We start from the raw sequence: 15,382 nt of genomic DNA on the forward strand, positions 1-15,382 counted from the left end.
ATTAATTTTGATTACAAATTCTGCAGGGTATATACGATCAACGAGATCAATAAATTACTTGTTATTTAAAAACAATACATTGTCGATACATCTTAAACTGTATTAAAGAGACTTGTTCACTTCATTGTACCTGTCCTTACAAGTTATTCGATAAATTCGGTCCCATAGGAATGTTCTAACAAGTCGGCCAAGAAAAGGGCACAGCTAATACCCTTGGTTGTACCGACTGTCTACTGGAAAATCTCGCCACAAATCAGAAATCAATGAAGAAAGTGTAAACAAGAAATTAAATATCTGACTGTTTTATGATACAAATGCTGTATATCCTATTTTGGTAATACCCTGGTACAGTGTAGGGAGCTAAAAGGACACATGACATAAATGATGAGAGTAATTGCATCTGTGTTAAAAGAAATAAGAGATGATTATTAATCTTGCTTGTATTTATATTACAGTTTCCATTTTCACTTGTTTCATTCTTGGATTTATTTTCTTATTTACGAAATATTTGTTCGAATTTTGCATCAATTGTGTGTCTAACGTTCATCTTTCCCAACAAATACTTACAACAATTGATCACAGTGAGACAATAAGACAGTAAACTTAACATTTTAAATGACATGTTACAATCATAAAATAACAAATAACTCTTTAGACAAGGATTTTCCTTTATTTGTTTGTTCATTTTAGTACGACTGATAAGTAAGGAACGAACGATATGACCATTTGGTGCAGGTTAACTATGATTGTTCTGCATCAACTAACCTATTTGTTTGACAAGGTGCTTCCTTACTCCAGCATTTTACGACAGGTTTACATCACCAGATAGAGGATATTGCAGGCGGCCTATCAGGTTAAAGATTTGTAACGGTTTAATAGGCACATTTCTAAATGTTTCAGAAATCAAAATGTGTGGATTTCCGTATTTTAGTTCCTGAGTGCTCTGATTTCATCTTTGCGTGCTGATGAGATGGTGCAATTATTTTCTTATCTCGCATAGACCCAATCCTTGTTTAAGCAGACATTGATTTGATTTCAACTCCTTAAAGAAACCAGATCCCCTAGTGAATTAAATTTGACAAATCAAGTCTCAATGAAACCTTTATGCTATGACGCTATTGTATAATATCTCTTCGATATTGCTGGTTTGCTGCTAACATGACCGATAACCCCGCCGTCCTTATACTGAACTAGCTTAACTTGGCACATGTCTCACAGAAAAGTATTGACACAAGCAATTTAATCCCATCGAACTATCAACTATAGAATTGATCGTGCGCGGTTCATGCGAAACAAAACGTACGTCTAGATACTGATATGAAACCAAGAACTCTGAGATACTCAGTATGAAAGACACAAGGAACTGGCGGTTTTGTTTGAGCTGGGAGAAAACACTGATCACTAGCCATTGTCTGATGACGATGATCACTATAGGTAGCTAGTGTTTACAGTCACAGAGGCAGGGACCGTAAATAAACTTCATTTGGAAATGCATTTAAGACATGACCATTTGGGGGGGTCTTACAACTTTTGTTATTAAAACATTTTAAGTCGAATGCTCAGATGTTAGAACTCGAGGCATTAAATACGCAGACTCAAAACTGGTGTGATACATTCTTAACGATAAGGATCTGGACTGTGACAACTTAAAAACACTTGAAAGCTACGCAACAATTATTTCTTGTGTATATAATGACTTTGAATATACATGCGATATTTGGGGCGATTGTAGCCTTAAAATTATCTTCAAACTAGAATAGATACTTTTATATATATACTCAATGTTATAGGGCGCAGTATTTCCCTGCTTTTCAACATTTCAAAACAAATACATAGGTATCACACACGAAAGTTTCACATAGATATGCTCCAATATCAATTATACACCTAACAAGAAGTAGTTATACTTCCTCGTACCTGATATATACTAAAATAGATACTTTTTATCAAATACGAGGAATTACAACAACTTCTTGTTAGATGTATTTACATACAAACAAAACACTTAGAATTTAACATGAAATAGGATTACAGGTACTAAAAAAGGTTCCATCCTTTTAAATTTAACACATCTAGGGAATTTTACATGGACGAGTTACCCATGTGTTACAATAAGAGTTTACTTTGTTTGTCTTCTGGGATCGACTGACTAAATGCATGTTTCTTGCTGAGCGTTTATCACCTACTACGAGATTTTAGTATCTGTCTTAAATAAAGACGCTCACTGTTTCTCAGATCGATGGTTTTAGTATCATCATTATAATTTCCCTGGATTTCGCTGGACTATCACTCCAGTCCAGTCATGAGCGATAACTCCTCCATTCTTAAACTGACCTAGCTGTAGACCATCTATTTAGCTGTTTCCAGTGATTCGTGCGAAGAAAAACGTACGTCGACATACTAAATTGAACACACTTTATTGTACTCTAAGATAGTCAGTGCGAGATATATCAGGACAGACTCGAAGAAAGCACTGATCATAGAGCCGCTGTCTGTCTGGTGACTATAAACAGTTAACAGGTAGCTAATTAGTGACTATGAACAGGTAATGGGTAGCTAATGTTGATAGTGACAGAGGCAGGGACTGGACATAAACTTCACTTAGAAATGAGATCATGACTTTGACATTAAGAGGAAATTACAGCATGCATCTTAAAATATCTTTACGTGGAACGTCGAGATATCAGTCCAGCAATCGATATATTTAAGGTACAGAATGAAAACCGATTGATGTTTTAAATTATAAGATCATTTGTCTGGAATGTAACAAATTATAAAATGATCAACAGAAATACGGAGACAGAGAGTATTTACATATAAAATACTAGTATATACAAGCCATGGAAAATAAAACTTTTACTTCACCAAATGGCCATTTTCGTCTATTTAGGGTCCATCAGTGGTATTTAATGTCAAAAGAATACAAAAACCAACGCCTAAAGTGTTCCAAATTAAAAGAAAAGAAAGCTACAAGAGAAATTCGTATCTTGTCTATATACGCGCGTTGAATATATATGTGAGGCTGAGATGACTGTAGCGTATACAATATGTCTTAGTGATACTAAAGAATTACCGCCACTTGTTACAATTTTTTTTATTGGTATCAGAGCATATGTATGTAAAACCTTCGTCGTGAAACTGACAAGTACGTGTTTGTATTGGAAGGTTATATATGAGAGGACACGATTAAGTAGGAAAACAGTACGTCCAATGGCATTATTGCGTATGTATTTACAAATAAAACATTTTATACTTAAATATTATGTGTCACTTAAGATATTGCCTTGTGGCGTACAATTAATATCTATTTTTATATGTAAAGTAGCAACATGCTGAACAGGAACACTCCAAACAGCTTCACCCTTCTACTTTCTACATATGTTTTGCTCTTTAACCCCACTGATAAATCCTCAGTGGACGAAATAGTATTACAGTGCAGTCAATAAATATTTACTATTGTTTTCTACGTCGGTTTGATAAATTTTGAGGTGTTTTTTTTTTTTCAAATTCCAAATCACTAGCATCAAATATTTTTTGGGTGTTTACAAAGTCTTGACCATGGTGGTTCGTTTTCGAAAAAAAAAATGTTAACGCTGTTTGTTTTAAAAATTACAGCACTAAGCTTTCGCTAAATACGAGTAAACAAAATGGTTATGAAAATGCTGTTCGCCTCAGTTCATGAAAGCATTACAGCTCCAATTTTCATATACAGTGCAAAAACAAAGATATTCATGTTCCAGTTGTATGGACCAGAAACCATTTTTGCAGGTTTTCGGACATGCTTATTTCAAAGTCATCATGCACACTAAAATGTTCATAGATTACAAAATTATTCGATAGATGTACTAGCAAATATTCATATTCATACACCCTTGGAGGAAAATGCACCAATTTAAATTGAAGTACTATTTCTCTGCACTTTAAAATCTTAGTAGCGTCAGCATAATAATTATTTTCGGCACTTTACCAAAGCTATCTTGAACTCATATTTCTATAGTAGTAAGAAGTTATCATTTTAAGACAAAAAACATGAAATAACATGTACGTTTTAAACAAATATTATTCATGTTGATAATTGGAGTACGGACTAATGTTTCGCCACTTTAATGATAATGAGTTGAGCCTTGGTCGGAACAAAGGACTTTTGGTACTAGGATGAACAAAGCTTTGTAAGTGTAAGTCTGTATGTCTAAGAGAATTGTAAGGTGTTGTAATTATCTTTGTCTGAATTACTCCTCTTTTTAACGTGTGCGGTGCAGATTTGTTTCCATTTTGGTTAATTCTATTGTGTGACATTAGAATGATAAACCCAACAAATTGGTCTAAACAATATTTCACCCTATACTTTTCGAGACGTCCGATCTGTTAAGAAAGTACATGACATTGTATACAATAACTACAGGTAGTATATATTCATCACTTTCTCTGTAAGCTTTTGATTGTATATTCGTCTAACAATTTCAAAGATACCTAATCTATATTGACAATTTCAGGCACTTAAACATAATGAAGCGAACAATGCGAGGCTATGATTGCTTGTAGCATATCTCTGTGTAGCCTTTGTACTTGTTGGCTGAATTGTGGAATTTCTAATGTGTCGTATCTACCTGTATAGACATCGGCTGTCGGGTCACAATAAACACAATTTACATACCAGCTCCTTGTCCCTAGGGTAATTGGCAGGGAACGCACAGAATACAATACCGCGGTATGGTATATCAATTTCCTTTTCTATTGGAAACAAATCAACTGTTATATGGTGTCGACAAAACATTTTCTAATTACACTGAAGATGTTTGTTACAAAACCTTTGATTGCGTATAATTATTTCAAAAATTGTCTTTGTCTCAAAACGAGTTAGCACAGGTTTGCATGTACGTTTGTTAATTAGCACTACATGTATGACAGATAAAATTCCAGCACTATATATATTGTTTATTTCAAATGTATTTTAGCTTTCTTTTACTACAAATACAGACGATTAGAAAAGACTTCCTATAGCATATGATTTATGAATGTATTATTTTGATTTGGATTTAAGCATAGTTTGTTACGAGAGGCAATAAGACGACAAACGTTTGGTCTCCGTAATGAAAAGAAAAATAGAAAACTTTTCTTGGTAATGTCGCTTTATTTTTGTGACAAATATCCTTTTGCACATTGAAAAAGTAAAGCATAAATTATAGAAACATGTAAGCTCGTTCCCAATCCGTCTGACTTTCGTGAAATGTACGGGAGATCATGCAGTACAAATCAGATGTAACGGCAGCTCATCTGTGAAATTCTTTTAAATAAAATAGCGCTAGTGATTTTGACAAGTTTAGATTTATTTGATTCAATGAATTATGAATATTCATGTACCTGAAAATACACACAAGTTAAATAAAGTCAAAAAGATAAACAACTGCATAAACACACAAGGACAGAGTAGACCACAACGCCAACACAAAAAGACACAGAATTCCAAAACGCTATGAAAATGCAACAACAGTAACGGAGAAGACACCGAAACAAAAGGAAAGACAACGGAGACACCAAAATAAATGGGAAGACGGCATGAACAGCAAATGAAAACATTCACTCAGGGAGAGTGTATATTGTGTACATCACATATTACAGATGTATTTAAGGTCTCATTTGACAATTTTGAGTTCTCCTGACGATAAGTGTATGAAAGACTATACAAAGGGGGAAATATAACATCTGTGAGATCGTTTTCTTTCAAATTCATATTTACTAATGCTATTTTTATCCTGAATAAAGATGCTTTTCGAGTGCCACTCTTTTGTTCCACAGAACCTGAAATAAAAGCCAACCCGGAATCGTTTTCGTCAGCTTCTTATCTTGATATTTACTTAAAAGTGTAATAAATATAACATGTTTTAACAATGGTTATCCCACAACTACGATAATTGTAACGGCTTTGTTTTCCTGATTGTTAACTTTACTATCCTCAGTAGTAACACCCTACTCCCCTGCGTATAGAGTTACTTTTGCTGTACAAGTTGTGTTGGTAAAACAATCAAAAGGATTAGACAACAGTTCATGTCCTACTCCGGAGAAAGATCTAAGCATATTTTGGTTTTTCTGGATGTGTGCTCTCTGGTTTACAGCTAAATGTGGTACATCTGTGTACATTTCGTTTCCCTTGTACATGCTAATACATACATATGTATTAGTCTTAAAGTTTTTACATAATGCTGTGTTATGTGTTTGCGTTTTTACAAAGCTGTGTGTAACAGTTATATCAAAAAATGTATTAGGAATTTTTAATACGTCTCATAAAAATGTCAGGACTATTTTAAAACAAAAAACTATGTTTTATCAAAGGGCAACTTAGGTTTACGCTGTTACTCCTCCGAAATGTCCTCCGTCTGACCTTGCAATAAAAACATTTTTATAACAAGACTGGGACAGTAACCCTCCCTCTGGCAGTTTCCTTGACGCTGTGTATCTTTTAAGTAGCCTTAGGTAAATGAAAGGGCTTGACGTTTGTCATCCAAATAGACACTTTCTCATACAAGTCCATTTGCATCAAATAAAAAATCCACACTTTTTAGAACCCTTTTATCATAGATCATCAAAATATGATTTGACAATTTCCCTAATCTATTACAAAGATTACTGCTATGCCTTTACTCTAAAGAAGTAGATTATACTAAGTGGATTTTGTGCAGGTCTTTTAAGATTGTGAATAGTTTTGTTGACAAGCTATGACAAACTTTTACTTTAGATGTATGTACACAAAACAGAAAGTAAACATATATGGTAACGCTGTTATCACCCCTTCAAAATCAGATGTATATTTAGCAGTGTAAGTGGTTTCGTGGGGGAGACGATAGGTAAAGCTATAGTGGCTATAGATCAGCTGGGCAAGAACAAGATTTTCAAAATTCTAGTATAAGTTATTTATGATTCTTGTTTTGGCGTGATTATTTTCGGTTTTGTTATTTTTATTAAACATTAGTCATCCCCAATATCAACATTCTTGTAAGGATAGTAACAGACATCCAATATGCAGTTTCAACAAAACAAAATTAATTGCGGGCTCTTTTTAAAAATGGAACCGAAACTTCTTTCTTAGTCCTAATAATAAAACATTATCAACTGCATTATCTTCCACTGATGACAAATATGACTGGAATTCACTCATTTTGTGTAGTAACGGGTTGTTTTTAACTCTTTTCTCTCTCACAATGATCTAACAGTTAACAAAAACACCCAACGCTGACTAACTTCTGTTATAGGTACACAAGTCAATTATATGTTTTTGTCAGGTATGGACATTCACATAAATGTAGTAATGACTTAATTGGTGTAGATATTGTATACAGATATAAAGCCGTTTCGTGACAAATACAACTCAGCTTATCAGTAACAATTACAATGTCACACTCGTGTCCAGTAATACAGCGGTGCAAGGGGGAGTGTGGACAATGTATCCACTGGTCATGAGAACTAACCAAGCAATGGGAAAATGATATAATATCCCTTTATCTTTTTATCAGCCAGCGGTGTTCCTCATAACATGTATTCCTATACTTAGATTTACTACGAAGCTTCCTACACTGTCCAGAGGTAGATTTCCTACAGAACTTCCTACACTGTCCAGAGATAGATTTACTACGGAACTTCCTACACTGTCCAGAGGTAGATTTACTACAGAACTTCCTACACTTAGATTTACTACGGAACTTCTTACACTGTCCAGAGGTAGATTTACTACGGAACTTCTTACACTGTCCAGAGGTAGATTTACTACGGAACTTCCTACACTGTCCAGAGGTAGATTTACTACGGAACTGCCTACACTTTCCAGAGGTAGATTTACTTAGGAACTTCCTACACTTAGATTTACTACGGAACTTCCTACACTTAGATTTACTACGGAACTTCCTACACTTAGATTTACTACGGAACTTCCTACACTGTCCAGAGGTAGATTTACTACGGAACTTCCTACACTGTCCAGAGGTAGATTTACTACGGAACTTCCTACACTGTCCAGAGGTAGATTTACTACGGAACTTCCTACACTGTCCAGAGGTAGATTTACTACGGAACTTCCTACACTGTCCAGAGGTAGATTTACTACGGAACTTCCTACACTGTCCAGAGGTAGATTTACTACGGAACTTCCTACACTGTCCAGAGGTAGATTTACTACGGAACTTCCTACACTGTCCAGAGGTAGATTTACTACGGAACTTCCTACACTGTCCAGAGGTAGATTTACTACGGAACTTCCTACACTGTCCAGAGGTAGATTTACTACGGAACTTCCTACACTGTCCAGAGGTAGATTTACTACGGAACTTCCTACACTGTCCAGAGGTAGATTTACTACGGAACTTCCTACACTGTCCAGAGGTAGATTTACTACGGAACTTCCTACACTGTCCAGAGGTAGATTTACTACGGAACTTCCTACACTGTCCAGAGGTAGATTTACTACGGAACTTCCTACACTGTCCAGAGGTAGATTTACTACGGAACTTCCTACACTGTCCAGAGGTAGATTTACTACGGAACTTCCTACACTGTCCAGAGGTAGATTTACTACGGAACTTCCTACACTGTCCAGAGGTAGATTTACTACGGAACTTCCTACACTGTCCAGAGGTAGATTTACTACGGAACTTCCTACACTGTCCAGAGGTAGATTTACTACGGAACTTCCTACACTGTCCAGAGGTAGATTTACTACGGAACTTCCTACACTGTCCAGAGGTAGATTTACTACGGAACTTCCTACACTGTCCAGAGGTAGATTTACTACGGAACTTCCTACACTGTCCAGAGGTAGATTTACTACGGAACTTCCTACACTGTCCAGAGGTAGATTTACTACGGAACTTCCTACACTGTCCAGAGGTAGATTTACTACGGAACTTCCTACACTGTCCAGAGGTAGATTTACTACGGAACTTCCTACACTGTCCAGAGGTAGATTTACTACGGAACTTCCTACACTGTCCAGAGGTAGATTTACTACGGAACTTCCTACACTGTCCAGAGGTAGATTTACTACGGAACTTCCTACACTGTCCAGAGGTAGATTTACTACGGAACTTCCTACACTGTCCAGAGGTAGATTTACTACGGAACTTCCTACACTGTCCAGAGGTAGATTTACTACGGAACTTCCTACACTGTCCAGAGGTAGATTTACTACGGAACTTCCTACACTGTCCAGAGGTAGATTTACTACGGAACTTCCTACACTGTCCAGAGGTAGATTTACTACGGAACTTCCTACACTGTCCAGAGGTAGATTTACTACGGAACTTCCTACACTGTCCAGAGGTAGATTTACTACGGAACTTCCTACACTGTCCAGAGGTAGATTTACTACGGAACTTCCTACACTGTCCAGAGGTAGATTTACTACGGAACTTCCTACACTGTCCAGAGGTAGATTTACTACGGAACTTCCTACACTGTCCAGAGGTAGATTTACTACGGAACTTCCTACACTGTCCAGAGGTAGATTTACTACGGAACTTCCTACACTGTCCAGAGGTAGATTTACTACGGAACTTCCTACACTGTCCAGAGGTAGATTTACTACGGAACTTCCTACACTGTCCAGAGGTAGATTTACTACGGAACTTCCTACACTGTCCAGAGGTAGATTTACTACGGAACTTCCTACACTGTCCAGAGGTAGATTTACTACGGAACTTCCTACACTGTCCAGAGGTAGATTTACTACGGAACTTCCTACACTGTCCAGAGGTAGATTTACTACGGAACTTCCTACACTGTCCAGAGGTAGATTTACTACGGAACTTCCTACACTGTCCAGAGGTAGATTTACTACGGAACTTCCTACACTGTCCAGAGGTAGATTTACTACGGAACTTCCTACACTGTCCAGAGGTAGATTTACTACGGAACTTCCTACACTGTCCAGAGGTAGATTTACTACGGAACTTCCTACACTGTCCAGAGGTAGATTTACTACGGAACTTCCTACACTGTCCAGAGGTAGATTTACTACGGAACTTCCTACACTGTCCAGAGGTAGATTTACTACGGAACTTCCTACACTGTCCAGAGGTAGATTTACTACGGAACTTCCTACACTGTCCAGAGGTAGATTTACTACGGAACTTCCTACACTGTCCAGAGGTAGATTTACTACGGAACTTCCTACACTGTCCAGAGGTAGATTTACTACGGAACTTCCTACACTGTCCAGAGGTAGATTTACTACGGAACTTCCTACACTGTCCAGAGGTAGATTTACTACGGAACTTCCTACACTGTCCAGAGGTAGATTTACTACGGAACTTCCTACACTGTCCAGAGGTAGATTTACTACGGAACTTCCTACACTGTCCAGAGGTAGATTTACTACGGAACTTCCTACACTGTCCAGAGGTAGATTTACTACGGAACTTCCTACACTGTCCAGAGGTAGATTTACTACGGAACTTCCTACACTGTCCAGAGGTAGATTTACTACGGAACTTCCTACACTGTCCAGAGGTAGATTTACTACGGAACTTCCTACACTGTCCAGAGGTAGATTTACTACGGAACTTCCTACACTGTCCAGAGGTAGATTTACTACGGAACTTCCTACACTGTCCAGAGGTAGATTTACTACGGAACTTCCTACACTGTCCAGAGGTAGATTTACTACGGAACTTCCTACACTGTCCAGAGGTAGATTTACTACGGAACTTCCTACACTGTCCAGAGGTAGATTTACTACGGAACTTCCTACACTGTCCAGAGGTAGATTTACTACGGAACTTCCTACACTGTCCAGAGGTAGATTTACTACGGAACTTCCTACACTGTCCAGAGGTAGATTTACTACGGAACTTCCTACACTGTCCAGAGGTAGATTTACTACGGAACTTCCTACACTGTCCAGAGGTAGATTTACTACGGAACTTCCTACACTGTCCAGAGGTAGATTTACTACGGAACTTCCTACACTGTCCAGAGGTAGATTTACTACGGAACTTCCTACACTGTCCAGAGGTAGATTTACTACGGAACTTCCTACACTGTCCAGAGGTAGATTTACTACGGAACTTCCTACACTGTCCAGAGGTAGATTTACTACGGAACTTCCTACACTGTCCAGAGGTAGATTTACTACGGAACTTCCTACACTGTCCAGAGGTAGATTTACTACGGAACTTCCTACACTGTCCAGAGGTAGATTTACTACGGAACTTCCTACACTGTCCAGAGGTAGATTTACTACGGAACTTCCTACACTGTCCAGAGGTAGATTTACTACGGAACTTCCTACACTGTCCAGAGGTAGATTTACTACGGAACTTCCTACACTGTCCAGAGGTAGATTTACTACGGAACTTCCTACACTGTCCAGAGGTAGATTTACTACGGAACTTCCTACACTGTCCAGAGGTAGATTTACTACGGAACTTCCTACACTGTCCAGAGGTAGATTTACTACGGAACTTCCTACACTGTCCAGAGGTAGATTTACTACGGAACTTCCTACACTGTCCAGAGGTAGATTTACTACGGAACTTCCTACACTGTCCAGAGGTAGATTTACTACGGAACTTCCTACACTGTCCAGAGGTAGATTTACTACAGAACTTCCTACACTGTCCAGAGGTAGATTTACTACAGAACTTCCTACACTGTCCAGAGGTAGATTTACTACAGAACTTCCTACACTGTCCACGGGTAGATGTGTTACTTCTTGTTATAGTTCCTAAAACACAATGCATTCCACGAAAAACAAAATCTGTGTATCTTGTTCATAGAACATTCACAAATGATACTATTCAGCTCGTATAGACTCTCTCCCAGAAAGAATCGCATGTCTGTTCATTTATAGGTAGGCTTATTTCAAATTTCATCTCTATTATTGTAAATACTGGAAGTCTCCGCCTTTTTGGGTTATATACTCTAGGTAAATTGGCTTCATCGGCTGTTTGGGTAGTAAGACACCAAAAATAGAGATGATTAAACTCACCTCGTGAGATTAAAGTGACTATTTTTCGACCTTCGTGGCGCTTTGTATCTTAGTCTTTTGTTCGTGTGTACCTAAGCCGTCTCTTTCCCTCTTTGTTTGTTTTTATGAACACGATTTCAAGATTTGGTTTGGGTTTTATTAAGTTTAACGTCCTATTAACAGCTGCGTGCAATGCAAACTTGCATGTGTGTATGTGTGTATGTGTGTGTTTGTGTGTACGTGGGTGGGTGTGTATGTGTGTATGTGTGCTGGAGGAGGTAGGTTGGTGTCTGATGCTACCTCACTGAAATACCGTATGGCGTAGGCATCCAGCACAGTACAACGGGGAAACCAGTTGTTGTAATTAGCCTAAATGCAGAACGTTCAGCGGGTAATAACAACTACCATTTTTAAGAACTTTGGTATGTCCCGGTTTGGGGACAGAACCCATTGCCTTCCTCAGTTGGGCGAACGTTTAACACAAGACCAAAAGTGAGGTTTTGCCAAGCAAGACAGTCATCATCATCATCATCATCATCATCATCATCATCATCATCATCATCATCATCATGTGCTGTGAAGCCGGTGTACGAATGGACACGGATTAATGTCCTGTACGTAGTTCTGATGTAATACGGCGCTCATGTCGCTCCATGAAAAGGTGAAAAATAGCATTAACGGATGAAAATTGATTTTATATTTAAGTTGTATTCCTATAAAAACAAAAAATTATTATCCCATTTAAACCGTAGAAAAATAATAAAAACGAGAGACATGATGGGTAAAATGGGCGCCATCTGGTAGACGACCAGGAATGGCTGCAGGCAATAGATATGTATTGAGGTCAGTGGCTGAGTACCTGACAAACCTGGCTTTACGTACAAAATAAACTCAGATCATATCCTAAATAGTGTGTCTTACCCTAGCCGATCTGTGTCCCGCAGGCTCGAACACGTCCATGTATAGATTGTAAAATTTAATTCACTGGATACACTCTTTTTCTCTAGAACTCTGACTCCCATATCGCTTGTCAGGTAACATTATACAGCAGGGTACAGGGGCCGTTAGTGAGTAACCCCTGTGATGATATTACATGTATCAAAATGGAAATTTAGAAATAAAACAAAAACAATCGGCGCTCAAATTGTCATATACATGATAATTATGAAGGCTTATTTTTTCAAGAAAACTTGTCTCCGGTTTGGGGCATAAACCGGATCATTCAGGAATGTGTGACTACACATATATATGAGGTCCTTATCTGTTGACAGCACACATGTAAATATTGTGAAAAATCGACCTGATGATGATATGCCAAAACGGGTATTATTTCAGACAGATTTTAAGAACAAGATTTTTCTGCGACGATCGTGCTAAGTTGAAAAATCTAGATTTTTGTTGCATTTTCTGGCGTTTTTACGTGTGGTAGCCACGGTTTTCATAAGTCTGAAATCTTGGGGAAAAAAACATACGGCACAACATTTCCATTACTAAAACAATGCGTATATATAGTAGATATAAAAGTATACCTATGTGTAGTTGTGCCGTGTTAGATATGTATCACGACCATGCCTTTATGTTTAGGATCAGGCTATTTTTACTTTATATCGTACCTCGCTTAAGTTAACATCCCCCCCCCCCATCCACCCTTGCATGAGCAGAGGAGACAGTATTATACCTCATCTGTATTAACGCATGTCTGATTTGAGTAAATGTACATTGATCACATGATGGGGAAATATAACATCATGTTCCCCTCACGCACTAGAGTTTCTCAGATCATATTTTCTTTATTCGGAACAAGTAGGGAAAGACCACACAGCTGAGTTCCGAGAGAGTGATGGAGATGGTGTCAATGGCGCGGATGCCTCATCTGCACTGTTGTCGTATTAATGTTTCATAAAATGTTCCTGTGGTAGGGAAACGTGATTAATCGAGGGAAACAAAGATTTGTGTTTCCCTACCAATATATGTGTTTTATAAATGGTACCTACACCAGCACCGAGTTGTTTGGTAAGAACCGACATATCATACACAGTTCACCAGGGGCTTTCCTACTGTGTCGGCCTTTATCAAGACAAAGAGAGGAAACCAAAATTGATCTGTTGTCCCCATTTTAACAATTCATGTCCCTATTTTTTAATATCTGATCTACTCTTCCTTCCGGCGATTTCTCCTCAGGCACCCCTGGTTAACCCTTGTCAATGGTGTGTCATGATATACCGTGTCCGGACTAGGCCATTCTAGTGTGGTAGCACACCTAAGTGACCCTTGAGTGATTACATCATATTTCCACACCGCGTCATAATTTGACGTTAAAATAGCTGTTACAAGGACGTTAAATCAAACATCAAAAACAAACAAAGAACGGACCATATTCAAAATATATCATTAAATAAATATTGGAGTCAGGAAAATTCGCTAAAGCACATTCGAATATTGTAGCATTTATATTAAGGGATCATAATCCAACAAAATTAAATATGTCACCATCAGCGACAAAAATCGATATCGCAATTTTATAGAATTCCCCGTTTTTGTTGGTCGTGTAAATTAGTGAACTAATAAAAAATAAGGAACCAGTGAAGGTAAAGTTGAGCTCTGCAGTACACAACCTGTTACACGTCGTTAAATAATCATCGTCCACAATTATAATAGATCGGATGCATCTCGTCCAGTCCTGTCGCCAGTCGGGTCTGCCCCAGATGTGACCACGCGCATGCGTGCGTTCATACGCAGATCTTTGCCAACAACAGCTGTTTCTCAATAGTCATATATTTGAACTAGGAATATTGAAACTTTGCATGTCGACGTCCGTGACTAGTTTGGCGGAACAGCTGGTAGAATCCGGCAACTGCTATAGTTTAGTGGACGGAAGCCGCGTCACAGCTGGAGGGATAAATTCTAACCCCGAAATGGTAGCCATTGATGTCCAGCGCATTTTAATCAAGCGCAAGATAATATTTTTAAATATAGCTGTATAAAATAAATCAATAGATTGAAGATATAGAATTACAAAAGCCGAAGGCGGCAGCTTGAGTAGCAGTAATGTCGTGTGTATGCTATAGAAACTTAACTAAATTTTGAACTACATGTATATTTCATATGTTGTAGGTATGGTTTACTTGGAAAAAACAGGAAGTCATACTCTTTACCCACAGTGAATTAAGTTGAAATTTAAAATAAAAAGACAGAAGAAGCTAAAAGGTAACACTCATTGTTTTACAACTCAACAATCCACAAACTTCACAATAAGAAAGTAATGATAACAAATAAATTAAACCCCAAAAGAACTGCTTAAAACAAGGCAAAATAAAAAATACATTCGACAGTGCATCAGACTCGATAGCAGTAGCTGTTACTGTGTGATAAATTATCATACTCAATTATAGCAATAAATATTGTTTCGATAATCCAGACTACGCAATT

The sequence above is a fragment of the Mizuhopecten yessoensis genome, unplaced genomic scaffold (genome assembly GCF_002113885.1).
Source record: "Mizuhopecten yessoensis strain PY_sf001 unplaced genomic scaffold, ASM211388v2 scaffold10647, whole genome shotgun sequence".
Lineage (NCBI taxonomy): Eukaryota > Metazoa > Mollusca > Bivalvia > Pectinida > Pectinidae > Mizuhopecten > Mizuhopecten yessoensis.